Source organism: Blennius ocellaris (assembly GCF_963422515.1).
Source record: "Blennius ocellaris genome assembly, chromosome: 12".
Taxonomy (NCBI): Eukaryota; Metazoa; Chordata; class Actinopteri; order Blenniiformes; family Blenniidae; genus Blennius; species Blennius ocellaris.
The window spans coordinates 10,749,211-10,763,446 of NC_137661.1; the positions used below are offsets into that span (position 1 = coordinate 10,749,211).

General features: G+C 40.1%; 1 protein-coding gene across 2 annotated transcripts in view; it reads left to right on the forward strand.

The window, feature by feature from the left end:
- The first annotated feature begins 990 nt into the window (after nucleotides 1-990).
- fcho1 (FCH and mu domain containing endocytic adaptor 1) overlaps nucleotides 991-14,236 on the forward strand; it is a 55,273-nt gene continuing 42,027 nt past the window's right edge. Inside the window, exon 1 of one of the 2 annotated variants that reach the window (XM_080506565.1) lies at nucleotides 991-1,077. The gene's annotated coding sequence lies outside the window, so the exon portion shown is untranslated. The remainder of the gene's footprint in view (nucleotides 1,078-14,236) is intronic. The other variant, XM_080506566.1, reaches the window with a different exon arrangement.

The window sequence follows — 14,236 nt, forward strand, 5'->3', positions numbered from 1 at the left end:
TCTGCTGATAGGACAGTATCACCCTTCAAGCTCCACTCTTATCACTCCACTCTTATCATTTTCGCAGACTTGGTGACGTGCACATATAGAGTTCTATTAAAACTATCTAAAATAAAACCTTGTAGGAGTGGCGTCAAACTGGACCTACGTCAGTGTGCAGCAATGTGTATCATAAACACTGTACCTTGTAGTTCTGTGTTCTATGTATCTATCTATCTACCTATCTATCTATCTATCTATCTATCTATCTATCTATCTATCTATCTATCTATCTCAAGCAACTTTTATCGGACATACTTGGTGTATATTAAACAAATAGGGTTAGACACAAAAAACACTACATAATAGAACAGTAAATGTATTCGATGACGTGAAACAATATAGTATATGGCACTGAATCTATGTACATACATATGATGCAATCTGATAAAAAACAAAACACATAAGTCACTTAAAAAAGTACTGCACAAGATGAGAAATAATATTCTGATACTTATATTCAAAATTCAAAAAGAGAAAACAAAGCTGTTCCTGCCACAGTTTTTGCACGTTCTGTTTTTGATTAAGTAGCCACGACGTTTTTTTGTTGTAGTTGTTTTGGTAAATGTTTCCTTTGTGTTTGTTTGTTATTGAATTGAAATGATAGATTATATTAATTGCTTTTCTACCTTTGCGCCTTTGGAGATGTGGTTATTTTGTAATGACTACAGAGGGCGCTATAAGCAGTTTCTGTCTGTTTCATTTGAATAAAAACCTTAATTTCACCACGTTTCAAAATCGTCAGCTTCAATGGGCGTTTATCCTAAGGGGCAAACAGCCAATAAGGTACTCGTATTCACGCCGAGCCCCGCCTCAACGTGGTTGCTATGCCTACTCCGCGCTTCTCTCTGACTGACAGACGGAAAGGCCAATCAGCATCGAGCTGGGCGGGACTCTCCACTCGCAGTGAAAAGTGCCTGGTGGGTTTCTACTACTATGATCCAGCCCGCTCAGGGAGCACACCAGTGCGGTACCGAGGCTGCACACATATCGGGGATGGAAAATGTACCATAGCCGCTTTCTGAAGACTCTGTGCAGGTAATAAATGGTTTCACATATCGCTACCCTCCTGGTGTATATTGCTGAAATTCACCGATCGCGCCAATGGAAGGTTATCGAAGACATCGAGTTGGCACGTTTGTTTGACACAGAAAGAAATGTAGCTAATGATGAAGATAAAAACTTATCAGGTACACACACAAGGTCAAGATATAATGCATTTCTAAAAGCTAAACTATCTTAATCTTCATATCGTCCTTTCGAGGACTTAACGTTTGCCTAATCCTGCAACGTGGGTTCTGATCTTATTGACAAGATAGTGATATTTGTGCCACAGTCTCCTTCATTTAATTTCAATTTAAGAGTCATTTTTAATACATCATTTGCGCTAATCGGGACAGATGTGGGTTCTTAAACTGCCATTGGGCTGCTCAGTTAAAATGAATTTCAATTAATTTCACCATGCATGGTTTCTCGCCTTCATATCAAGATTAACTCGAGAAGTTTACACTCCCATGAGAAGTTTTGACTGAATCGGTATCAATACAGGCTCTTGCTATGCAATGATGACAGTCAGCATTGAGATATGGCATGAGTTCACTTTGGCTTTTCGTGGAAATAATTGTGGCATTATTAGGAAGTTCACAAAAGGGCTTCGATGCTTGCATAGACTTCATATGTCAGATCCTCACTCTCCTGGTTAGAGATGGAGTGAGAGCTGTCTGCTAATGTCCACTGGTCTGTCCCAGATATCTTATGTGAACTCTGAGGTATGGCAGGTATTTGTTTGCCTCCATTGCAGAATGGTACCTGAGGTGACACCAAAAGCAGGCATTGAGTCTATATGTCTTTCTAAGAAGTATCTGTTTATTGAGAGCTTTAGACACAACAATCTTAATTCAATGAGTTGATTACTGCCCTTTAAACTGTATTTTTGTTGTAGTTTTACTGCTTATGATTAAGAAAATTGGTGTAGGAAAAGTGAATAATTTCCTACATGTATTGTTTTGGTTTATGATTTATAAGCCATGGTTTGCAGAGTAGCTTTATTCATAAAGTCAAACGCAGAATCTGTTCTTGTAATGCCGTTGTACACTAATGTTTTTAAATTGAAAATGAACCTATAGTCTTATTAGGAATAAAGTGCTTTTTATAAATGGTATCATAGTAACAGTGATGGTGAGATCTACACTTTCGGGTCTCATGGCGTAACGCTTCAGAAGTGTAAGTCAACTGCTGTGCGCACCAAAGAAACCAATCTGGAAACCCCCGTTTTGGCAGTTGTTCGGTTCATCATCACTTTGAGATTTGACTTAATTTGCAAACAGCTACAGCATGTAAAGTAACCCAGGTGTTGCTGCAGCTCACTTCTCTTCTCCTGCAGCAAAGACCTGTCTGTTGATATTGTTTTTCTTCCTCTATGTCTGAAAGCAACTGGCAGGAAGCTGAGAGTTGAATGCCACTGGGGTTTTTTTTTTTCTATTAAAGGAGTAAACAACATGCTTGTTTGAGACTCGACTTCAACAGGAGACATTTTCCCTCCTGAATGCTAAGAAATTGAGTAGGATGGCTCAAAATGAGTGAAACTATGAGGAGTAATCTCATTAAATAAGTAAAAATGCATCAGTTTAAACTGGAGGCGATTGTCTTTGTGGCAATGTCTGTCAAAATATATGACCCGACTCGGATCACAAATGAAATCTCAACTTGAAAATGCACGTGCATGATCTTAAACATGAAGTAAAATGGAGGAAATATCTGATTATTATTTGGGAGTTTAGCTCAGTCAGTACACACAGTATTGTTTTGCCGCATGAATGTTAATGTCATTTTGATTTTAATTCTTCAGATAAATATTTGGATTGAGACTAGTTTATCTGAGAAACTATTGCTGATGGCAGTAATATTTACTCCAAACTCTATTCGTGCTCCGATTTTATTTATTCTCCAGACGTCATCGTGGGGTTGATATTTATGGTTTAAATGAAGGAATCCTCAAACAAGTAGAAAGGTGGCTGTACACGTCAGTGCTGTGGCACACAGTCTTATTAAAGTTATCTGATGCCATCAGTTTTTAATTTGGTCTAAACTAACATTTATGACCATTACAGACACTTCATTTTCTGTTATGTCAGTTTATACATCGTGAAGATGAATATAATGGCCCCAAAACATTTCAAGTCCAAAACAGAATATTGCCGATGCTGTTGCAATATTGGTGTTTATTGCTCTGGAGACACTGTTGGAGTGGGAGAGCTCAGCTCATTGATGCTGCATGAGATCTTATAATAAATATTGCATGGTAACATATTGCACAGGTCTGCTTCGATTTCCATAGTGACCAGCCCCGGGTGACATTTTCACTGGATCCACACGAGCAGCACCAGGGCTGAAGTGGTAATTGTGTGCTGCTCCTGAATAAATTGGGGGTATTTCTGTCAGTCAGGAGGAAACCATTTTGAAATATTCTGAAGGTTCCCAAACAAAAATTCGATTGTTCACTTAGCACCGTAGCAAGTTCAACCCTGTTCATTGTCAGGCTTTGTTGCTCCTAATATGATTTTAGAGTTAAACTTAAAAAAGAAAAATGAAGAAAAATGTCAGATTATGAAATGAATCACATCTCTACTCCAGTATACATTGTTAGTTTGTACAGTCAGTGTTCCTGTTTGAAGATTGACTTTTGTCTATATAATAATCAGGGCTAACAATATGATCACCACTTTAATATTAGTTTCCTAACAGTGGTGCACTGTGTAGTCTGTCGTATATCACTCAGTAACTGCATTATGTTCTGTACCAGTTTGAGCGACAGTGGCCCATCTTTCGGATCACATCAAACAAGCCAGCCTGAACTCAACACATCCGTCAGTGAGCTTTGGCTGTCTGTAACCTCATAGATAGATGCTTTCCCTTTCTTTGGCCAAGTTTGATAAAGACGGTTCAGGAAAACGCCACAACAGCTTCAGTTTTGGAGCTGCTCGAACTCATCTCGCCATCACAATTTGGTCTCTCACACTCATTAAAACCCTTGAATTTGCCATTTCCCTGCTTCAAATGCATTAGGTTTGATCTCAAAATGATCGCTTGCAGCCTAATGTGTATATATATATATATATATATATATATATATATATATCCCACCCACTAACAGATGGTGTGATGAAGAAATTATGTTTGTTATTTCCTTCCTCTGTCAGTGGCCATATTGTTATGTCTACCTTACAATGTACGAATGACATTCATAAGGAGTTAAATTATGCTATGTAATGATGCACAGAAGCCTCCGTAGAGAGTTTGTTGGGAAGAACACCTTAGGAATTGTTTCAATTTAGAGATGTGTAGTAACAGGTCGTTATTTATGCATTCGCAGAAAGTGAGTAGGCTGCTCACCTGAGTCAATGCTGATTGGGGGTTTTCTCCTACTCAAGCACTGCATAGCCTGTCACAAAACCACAAACACTACTGTAAACCATGCATTTTACAGCACAAGCCACCTTCAGTGGAAAAGATGACAGGGGCAGGTGTATAAAAAGTGCTTCCTCCTTTACATTTGGATATGATTAGTAAAGATATTTATATCAACCAATACTTTTGAAGGCCGCCTGCCGAATTGTCATGTTCTTTCTTTCAGTCCTGCGGTGGGTCGACTGTTGCACCCGATCCGACTCACTGATGACTCTTCTTTCACCATCTCGACCAATGAAGGTCTTATTGCGATTAATTATTGTTGCCGCGCCTCCCTTCTTTCCTACTGGCTCTCCTGCGCCACATTATAGGGGTACCCGTGACGGATATCAATTATACATGTAGTCTCTCATATGCTACAGAGCCTTGAGGCCTTCCCTTGTCATTGCCAAGCAGGGCAGGACCCAGAGGCAGGAAATATGAGGCAGGAAACAGTAAAGCGAACCCGTTATGTAATGAAAACCCAAACGGACGCTTTCATTTCAGAGCTCCCGTTTCTGGTATTTGCTGTAAACTTTGTACATAGTTGTGACTTCAAGTCAGAAATGTCTGCGACAACAAGTGACAAGCTGCTGGGAAATAATCTCACAAGCCCCGGGTGCAAAACCATGACATAGGCCTGTGGCTGTGAATGAGTCCAGCCAAGGTCCTGTTTGTGGCAGATGGGAGGATCCCGGGGCAGGATGGAGGAGTTTGCTGTTCCCTCCAGCTCTGGTCCGGGCTCTATTTCTGTGTTACTACTTCATTCTCAAGCTGATCTGTGCTCAGTAGGGCAGAGTGATAAGGAGAGGTGAATTATCATGCAAGTCAGTTACGTTGTCGACTCAGTTAACATGATTGTTGAGTGAATTTAATGTGCCATCGTTTAAATTAAGCCAGAATCAGCAGTGCAGAGGGGGGAAAAATAAATTTGATGATAGACAGTGAACTAGTTTATTGCAAGACTGCATAATTATGTCCATCATCACTTTTGATGTCATTTAACTAGACATGAGAAAATGAGTTCATCAGTCCAAGTACAAAAATCAACAAGAGTTTATGCTTAATTCAGTATCTGAACTCCCTGAAGCGCTTGCTTCAGAGGAAGAAGTTTGTGGATTCTTTGTTTGAGAGAATCTTTTCTCTCACTACTCTGGTTTCATCCCACGGTCAAAAAAACATACATGCGAGGTTCATTGGTGACTCTAAATGGCCCATAGACATGACTGTAAACGGTTGTCTCTGTATTTTCCCTGTGACGGACTGGCGACCCGTCGATGGTCCACTGTGCCTTCGCTCATGGTCAGCAGGGATTGGTTCCAGCACCTGCGACACCGAACAGCCTGACATGTTTTAGTGAAGAGTTCAAAAGTAGTTTTCCTCTGGATAACAAGAAAAAAGCAAATGGGGAAATAAATGAACAAAGAAATGGATTTAATTTATTTAAATGCTGCCTACAATATATTCTCTGTGTCTGTATATAGTTTTATTACATAAAGCTTCAAAGTTAAACGGACTTGGTTAAACGTGTCACTAAATAAACACAGCACAAGTGGAGAAGAAACAAAAGCATGACTCCTCGGTCTCCTTTCGGACACAATCAGCTGCAGTGTTTCGGTGTTCTCAGCACAGTCCTAATTCACAGCTGAGCCACTATAAACATGCTCAGGTCCTGCTGTGTCTGGACCCCACCATGCGCTCTTCACACAGCTGGTCATGCCAGGCCTCAGAAGTGATGCTCGCCTGGCACGCTGTCATAGACTGAACTGAGCTGGAGCAGCACGCTGCAGCAACAAAAGCACATTCAAGCCTGGACAATGGGGAGCTGACAGCCTGGGTTGTGTTTATCACTCCGCTTTCACTCTGTCTCGCTGCCTCCTCCTGTTTATTGTGTTCGCTGTCTCACTGCTTCCCTCTTTTCCGTCTCAGCCACTGGCTGCTCGGCCGCACGTTCGCCAGGCGGTTTATCGCTTCAAGAGAAATCCCTTGCGCAGTGTGGCTTAGTCAGTAAACACGGGGTATAGTGGTTCTGCCATCATGTTGGTGGTGATGTGATTGTTGGTTTCAGGGTGTCATCAGTAAACTGCAGACTCCGGCTTACTTTGCTTTTGTTGACGTGTATGGCTTTGGGGGTTGTATTAATGGTTGCTGAATTTGCTGTCACTGATTGTACCCTTTACTTTGTTATTAGAAACAATGACTCACAAACAGGAACTTAATCTTGTAAGAATAGCGTCTGGCAGGGACAATTGAAATGTCAGGAGCTTTTTAAGTACACTATAACCTGTATATTTTTTTTTTCTTTTTGTTGAAGTTAAAATCCATTAAGATTTTATTGCAAATATATTTGAAAAGAAAAATCCTCTCTGCAATTTCTATGGGGAAAAAATATATAGTTTTTTCTACAAAGAATAAAATGTGGAAGCATCATCTTCTCCTTGATCAGTGCAGGAGTTTCATCAATGTTTTTATTCTGCTGCCTCCTCCCACAATCCAAAACGTGTGCGTTACATTAACTGGTAACTCTAAATTGTCTTTATGTCAGAAGGTATGTACTGTACTCTTTCTCACCATCAGCAGGAATTAACTCCAACTCTCTGTCATCCTGAATTCGATAAATCAGGCATCGGTCATAAATGTATAAATAAACAACAACATTCTCCATAATCTCAAGTTAAAAGGACTTCATGTCAGCATGCTGATGACTTTCATTTACAATCGTTTAACGTTGTCGGTCTCGTTGCAATAATTTAGGATTTGTGGGTTGTACAATTGTTGTATTAAATTCAAACGTATTTTGTGATCTGCTATAAGAATAAGTGGTGATAAAAGAGTTTACAAAAGTGTAAATCCCCTATAAATGTCTCACATTTTTATTGTGGAACATTAAGACGCTGTAATGCAAAACAATGTTTATGTTTTGAAAAGCTTCCTGTCCTGTTAAGATTCTTTACTTTTTATTGGTGGATTTCATTACTATTGTTATACAAGTGGCACTGACTAAATAATCTGTTCAAAAGATAGTGTTTAGGTAACATCAGATCATATTTACTGAATTTTATAAAGTGCTTTCACACAACCATGGTCGAAGTGAAGTGCTATACATTGAGTACGATTGTTAAAGTTCCACGGGGAAGTTTGCTGTAAGTTACCGGCCACCATGGTGAGTCATCCAAGCTGGTAGCTGCGGCGGAGGAGCGCTGAAGACTGGCTGTCATGATGAAGGGGAAATTACACCTGACATGGATGATCTCTCCTCCACGCTTCACTAACTCGAGTTTAAAACTAATCCAGAGGGACAGACGAGTCGATCAGTAGACTGACTTCACTCTGTTTGACTTTGTCCTCTCTCGCCATTTGTCTCTGATTGGCACTCTGACAGTCACCTGCCATTGTCACCTTCATTATTGTCATGACATTATGAGAATTTATAAAAAAACAGTTTCACAAATTCCCTCAGTAATCTCAACAACCCCTCAGTTAACCCACGGCTACTGAAAGCCACATTTCCTGAAAGCCCACCTTATTCTGAATCATAGCTCTACTTCTGTTACCATGCAGCAGTGAATGAATGTAATTTAACAACAGGTGAAAATATGAAAAACAAATTGAAACATTTCTGACATTTCTGACAAATCAGGATGCTTTCTATGGTGTCTACATTTCTGGGGGGGAAAAAAAGATGCAATTACGATGTATTCATGTGGCATCCAGCTGTGAAGGTAGCCTCACATTGTGTGTATGTATACAAAAGTAGACATTTTTTACCACTGGCCCACATTCAATATGAATATCCAACATTGATAGCTTGTGAAATACATTGATCTTGCCTTCTGGTCGACAAACACTTTGTTTAGTTGTTGAAATGTGCTGTGTTTTGTTTTGCTTACCAAAGTATTACTTTGCATTTAATGCTGATTCAGACATGGTAATTGATAGAAACTATAGCGGCCTTTTTGTGACCGTTTGTGCAATGGTCGGACAGTAGCGTCAAGTTCACGTAACCTTTCTGCCAAAGAGCAGCTGTTACCCACTAGTTCCTTTCATTTTGCTCCAGACATCCTGCTCCTCTTTGACAGTTTATAAGGCGTGAACATAAAGGACATTAATCTCAGTTGACAGATGAGTGCTTGACGCAGCTTTAAGTTGCCAATACCAAGTTCATTTCTCAAAGTAATAATAACTGCCACCTTTTATGTTTTTAATTCAACAGCACTTGGTTGAGTGGTGACGATGCAGAAATCCAGGTGTGGACACAGACAGACTAATATGTCAGGTGGTGAAATGTTTTTGAACCCAATGAAACTTAAAGCAACATTCATGAGTTTCCTTTAACACAGGTGTTAATGTGTTTCCTATTCCTGAACAGGGGAGACTTGGCCTTTCCCCCCCAGATACAGTCACATTAGAGGTCACAGAGAACCCAATGCTGAAGAAATGAGCATGAAAACTCCTCAATTCTGTTTCTGCGAGTTTCATCGTAGGTGTCACATGATGCATAAAAGGTCTCTCTTTGAAAATATAGTTATTGATGGAATTGAACAAAGCGTTTTGTCAAGAAGGTTTCTCTAATGAGAATATTCTGTGTGATGATCACATTAATTGGAATGATATGCATGAATGAATGAACAAACTTGTATAATTGAATTGCTCCAATGTGTTTGGTACTGCTTATCTTTTTGCCTCATTCTTTATCCTGTCCATCAGCTGTTGGCATCTGAGGCTGCAGTATGGCGATTGCTTGACGCCCTCTCCTCCGTCTCTCACCTCTACCTTCCCTCTTTCCTTCTTTCCTCTGTCAGTTTTCATCAGCGTCTTTCTGTCTTCCTCCCTTGTGCTTTGCCACCTGAGCTGGTAGCAAATGTGCCCGCTCAGAGGTTAGCAAAGCATCTTTATTCCACGCTCGACTGTGTCATTACATTTAACCCAATTCCATTTTTATTTTGCTCTGCGAGCCAGAGGAGGAATCTGCTCTGACAGCACGAGGAGACATGCTGGGCTTAATTCCGGTAACAACCTTTCTCATCTTTTCTCTCACCCAGAGGAGTGAGAGAGACAGGTGGAGGTTGTGAGGAGGCGGGAGTTTTTTGTTGACCTTCCCCTCCTTCTCTTCAGAGAGAGGGGCATCTGCTATTACTGCTCTATCTGGCAACAAGAAAGTGTTCCGTATGAGCAGAGAGAACGCATCATTTATTTCCTACAGGAAATAAATGGTCTGTGGGTAGAGTATTTTTTTTTTTATTTTGGGGGCTGAGGGGGTGAGAATGTCTTTCATTTCTTCCCCATCTGCTTTTTTCACCTCCCTAATTTCTCATGTCAGCCATCTGTGTGTCGTCAGGCTGTGGTGTGAGGGTGGTTGAGGAAGAGGTTGGTATGTCTCCATTGATAAGCTCGGCTGCATTCTCCGTCTGTGCTTCTGTTAAAAGATATGATCCACACCTCAAACCTCGCTTTTATTGCTATCTCTGGCTCTGCCGCTGCAGTTCACTCTCCATTCTGTGACTGACCTGTGGTAAATAATCATGTGGCTTTTAAATCAAGGTGTGATCAGGCATGATCCTGACCATTGGCAGTAAAGACACTGTATTTCTACACATGAATATTAGGCAATCTGCTTATATTCAGTGTCAGAATAGGCTATAAATAAACAATTTTCTTCCCATTGCCTTTCTTTCTATATTTCTTTCTTTTTAACACTGCATGTATTTATAAATTTACTACCTTTATTCATGTTTTTGGCCCTGAACTATACCAACCAGAGATCTGTCACTGTCTCTTGTTCCATTGCTCTGCTACAGAGACCCTGACCTCAGTTTTTGTTTCAGTTGTGTTTCCCAGATCAATTTATTCATCTTCAACAGCAGCTTATAACATGAGACACTAAAGGATATTGTCTTTTTAGATTTGGCCACATGTCCTGGAACTGTCCTCTTTAAAAGCATTTATAAAAAGGTAGTGAAATAGGGTAGATCATATTTAGGCTAAGATCATGCCTCAACATGAGTTCTGGTATGCGGCAACGTGAAAACAACACATGGATTTCAGTTTCTATCTGATACAGCATCCTATGTAAAAGATTCTTCCTCTTAGATAAATCACTTTACCTTGCAAAGAGTATCAGACACTATTTCACCTTTCAGTCGTAGTTCAGTTTAATATAAACCTTCAGGCAATTTAGACTTTTACTGGCCATGTGCAGATAAAATTAACCGTACAGTGTTATATTCAGCTAAAGCAACAGGTAGATTTAATACAACCTTGAGCTACTGTTGTGATTGAGGGTCATGTGAGGTTTCATGTTGGTAAAAAGAAACAAGAAATTCCCTGTTTGGAGGCAGATGGGGTTTATGGATAGATTATAGTCTTTTCTATAAAAAACAAACAAACTGATTTATTTTCAGAAATCCAACTAGATATTTACAGTGTCTAATTCTTAATTGGGCTGTGATGCAACGCGAAGATTTATTCATATACTTCTAATGATAATGATGTTTCTGTTAATTTTTGTGCTTTCTTTTGCTATGTGTAGTTATTGTTTTTTAGCCTGGACCGAGACTTTTTTTCAATTCTATTAGAGTGGTTTTGCTGATTTGTACCTTTATCTGGATAGAAATATCAGAAAACTAATTACAAGAAGATCATTTAGTTTCAATTCTGATCAATACGCAAGTATGTCCATGGTAGCATCTGCTGGTATACAATAATTCTGTTACTACTGACAAGTATTCTCACCATTTACTTTTTGAAACCGTATTCTTACTTTGAAATGCTTTTTTTTATCACCAGCTTGAGCATTATCTGTCTGGATAATCAGTCCCCAGTTTTTATGTGCATGACGGAGCAGATACTGTGTGAAGCACTGAGGGAATTCAAAATTAGAACGCTGTTTTAGGATTAACGTCTTCCCTCTATTTGTTTATGGAGTTTGACGTCCACTGTCTGTCTGCAGACGGTTGATATTTGCTGTTGTGCTTAAACCATATGCTCGTGGGGACGGTGGCTGGAAGGCCAGGATTGGTCATTTGATTTCTGAACAAAAAATGGTGGCGAGTTGAGGAAATCAAGGTCACAGTGTGTCCCACTTCTTCTAGGAGCTCTGCTTGCCTCAAAGCTGAATTCAGAGCAACCTCTAGTGAGAAGCAGATGGAGAATGCTGGACGTCGGCTTCTTCCATACATCCCACTGTGGCGGGTATCCATACTGGGTCCTGGGGCTCACTTCTATTTGTCCTTGTGGCTCCGGATTGATTCGTGTCAAAACAGTCGGATTAAAGCAAAAGTGGTGTGTTAGCTCAGACCTGCAGCTTGTTTCAATATGGCACACCAGGCTGGAGAAAATATGTGTCTTTGTCGTCCTTACTATCACAATATGCATGTTTTTTCTTCCTCCTCCTGGCTGTTTTCGTTGATGCCCGAGAGCCATCTGGTAGTTTATCCTCCTGCATGGGTGTTTTGACATGGAAATCTGTGCTAACAGCGTATTGCTGTGGCTGGTTGATTATCTTGTTTACAATGCTTTCCCCTTATTTTTATTATAATGATCTCAAAAATACAAGATAATTATAAAAAGTGTTCTTGTTAAATTACATGGGTCACCTCTCAAAAACAGTATAGGAGATGGATGGATGGATCGATTGGAGAGGTTTATACTATCTTATTCCAATTCTGCATCTATTTTTCAATGCATTTATTGTCTCATATTTGGTTACAGATATAGGAAATTATTAAAAACAAAATATGGTTTGCACAGATGTTTTGTGGTTCCTCCCCTGCACAAGTGATTTGGCAAGGTCTTGTTAAAAATATTTTCAAAATTAAAAAAAAAAAAAAAATGAAATGAATTATTGAGTATATATTATGATACAGCACAGCACCTTCAAAGCTCTGGTTGAGCTGCAAATAGTCTGGATTTATGCCAACTTCTACAAAAAACTCCAACCAAGCCACGGTCACAGTTTCTCCTTTTCATCATTTTGATAATGGAAGCAGTCATACTACTGTTTGTTTTGCACCAAATATTAATTTATTCTTGTCTCAGTTTGCATAGTTATTTTGACACAAATGAGAATGAGAAGATGATGTAAATTTAATCCTAATAAATTCTAATAGATTTAGAAGTTTATTTTGAGCAAAATATTTTATGCCTGGCAGAAATTGAATTACTTCATTTATCTAGTCTTACTGGTAAATAATAGATCTTTGTAGCTTAGAATTGGTTGCATATGGTCAGTACTTTACCCCCCCCTCAAATTCTTCTTTTGAAAGAGACAATCAACATTAACTTCTGCAACAAAAACAAATTGCGCACGTTGACCAAGGAAATAAACGAGAAAACCGTAAACCCCAAATAAAAGATGGCAGAAGAAAGGGTTGCACAATAACTGCTCTATATGAACGTCTGTCCTGTGGTCCATTGACCTGATCTGCCAAAAAGAAAATCTGCCTGCAGGACTTCCAGGTCCACCGCTGAGCTAATTAACAAGGTGTCAGCTGTACCAGGTCTGTGTGTTGTTATGTTGTAGGTCATACTGTGTGTTTCTATCTGTGTTCCTGCTGCTTGCTGCCAGGTCACCAGGACTGCGGCGAGTCTGTGCCAATGCAGGGAAAGTGCTGCACACAACCGCATCTACGCTCACTAATAAACACACGCAGTCAGCAGAACAACAGATAACTGGAGCCCCGGGGAAACGGCACTTTATAGGTTCTCTGGTTGAGGACGGGGACAGATTTCAGGTGTGTGTGTGCGTCACTGGGGAGTTGGAAGGTTTATGCTCGTCTCCAGCTATAGTGGATTCACCACCAGCTATAGCCACTTTACTACAAAAAAAAAAGAAGCTTCACGAGTCCTGAGAACTCTGCAATCGGGGACACGTAGCTGTGTTGTGCTGCAGTGTACAGCAGTCTCCTCGTGTGTGCATCAAACGCTACATGTGGCAACAGGCACGGAGTGCAAATCATTACCTCAGCATTGATATAGCCACCCAAACCCGGCTCGACCGGTCCTAACAGAGGTTTTTGTTTAACCTACTTGAGTTTTGGGACCAAGAACTGCGCGGCGTGGCAGGTATGATCACGGCACTCGTACTGCGTTGCCGACCACAACAACCTCCTCGAGGGCTTCACCTGAAGAGGTGACCTCGTGTTGCTCCTGCACCACATCCATATTCTGATGTGCATTGTGGCTGTTCCAACTGCATCACTCAAAATGCAAGGGGTGTGCAGTGGCTTGTGACATGGACCTGTTGAAGGTTTTCCCAGGAAAGTTTGAGGAAAACTCGCACTGACTTTGGTCTACATCCTAAAACAAGAGGCGTGCCACGTTTCTGTTATGGTGCGCGGTTTTTTAAATACAATTCTCACAGAGTGGCAAAAACTGTCAACTTGGACCAAACTCCTTGAAATATATCAAATATACATTTTGAACTGTACTATCATGAGTGAAACTGGCGTGACTCATTGCTTTCCCCTTGAACACTTAATGCTGCATTTGCATTTGCATCTTTTCATGAGTGTTTTTATTCTTCTTAGTTGTTCCAATATATTCATTTAGGTTTTCCATTTATTGATGCAGTTCTAAATGTGTTTTGTCTGAGTACTTTTGAGAGTGATTTTGATTCCATTTGACGATTCCTTTTCACGACACGCTCACATGACTGTTTCAAGTAGGTGGCAAGATGAAAAACACAACTTGAATATGAAATGCGTGTCAAGGCATCTCTAGTGATTATGCTAATTTACAGTAAATATGCACT